The following is a 1,094-nucleotide window of genomic DNA, read 5'->3' on the forward strand; positions in this document are numbered from 1 at the left end:
CAGTAGTTGGAAGTTGCTGTGAGATGTGGCACGACACCACCGCAATCTACGGAGGGTGACATAGTGAGAGTCTGCCTTACCAAAAAAAAAAAAAAATCAAATAAATTTTTAAAAAAATGAATAATAAAATCAATCAAATAAAGAGGTAAATAGTCATGTAGCACAGTTCCTGGAACAAAAACCCTTCCTCTCTCCCCACTCCCGCTTTCCAGTCCAGAAAAAAACTTCAGTCCTCAGTCAAGTTTTTGACCTTTATTTCTGATCTGTTCCATTTTACAGGAGAGGTAAGTAGCCAAACACTCAGGAGCTGACCCGACCTGACCTGACCTGACCTGACCTGACCCGAGCGGAGGTTGAAGGGAAGAACTCCTAGGATCTGTCCCCACCATTCCCCGCACCGCCTCCCCACTGGGCTTTGAGAGGACGGATCTGTCCTCCGCGGAACAGCTCCATACACACCCAAAGAAGTTACGGGGCCGGGGGTGGTTGATCTCCACTCTAATGCTAGCATTCTGGGAGGCAGAGGCCGGTGGAGACAGGAGATGACAGCCCACCTCCCCCCACCACAGTCCCAGCTTTTCGGGAGTCTGAAGCAAAAGTTTCTCTGGAGCTCAAGAATTCCAGTTTGCTGTGACTTGTGATGGGGCCACGCCGCTCCTCCCAGTGAAGGTGGAGTAAGAGTGTATCGCCAAAACATAAACAAATATATATATATATATATTATATATATATAATCCCACACACATATACTGTCGTAGATGGTTGTCTAGAAGTGAATGAAGTTGAGTTGTTGTTGTTGTTGTTTTTAGATTGAAATGACACACCCCCTAGGCTCACACGCTGCAGAGGCAGTGTCTTATTTTGTTGACATTTCTACATTACTAGCGTTCGATGAATACTTGTTAGTTTTGTGACTGTACGAAGGACATTCCACAGCTACTGCTTTAATGCAGTTTTAAAAGATTTTACCGCAGAATCTGTTCTTCTTCAGGCTTTTGGGGATCCTGAAAACAGCTGTCTCCAAACACAGTGGTCAGGTTGGGAATAAGTGAGCACGGAGGAAACTTCCTAGAAACTGAGTTCATAAGGGAATC

The sequence above is a fragment of the Nycticebus coucang genome, chromosome 16 (genome assembly GCF_027406575.1).
Source record: "Nycticebus coucang isolate mNycCou1 chromosome 16, mNycCou1.pri, whole genome shotgun sequence".
Classification (NCBI taxonomy): Eukaryota; Metazoa; Chordata; class Mammalia; order Primates; family Lorisidae; genus Nycticebus; species Nycticebus coucang.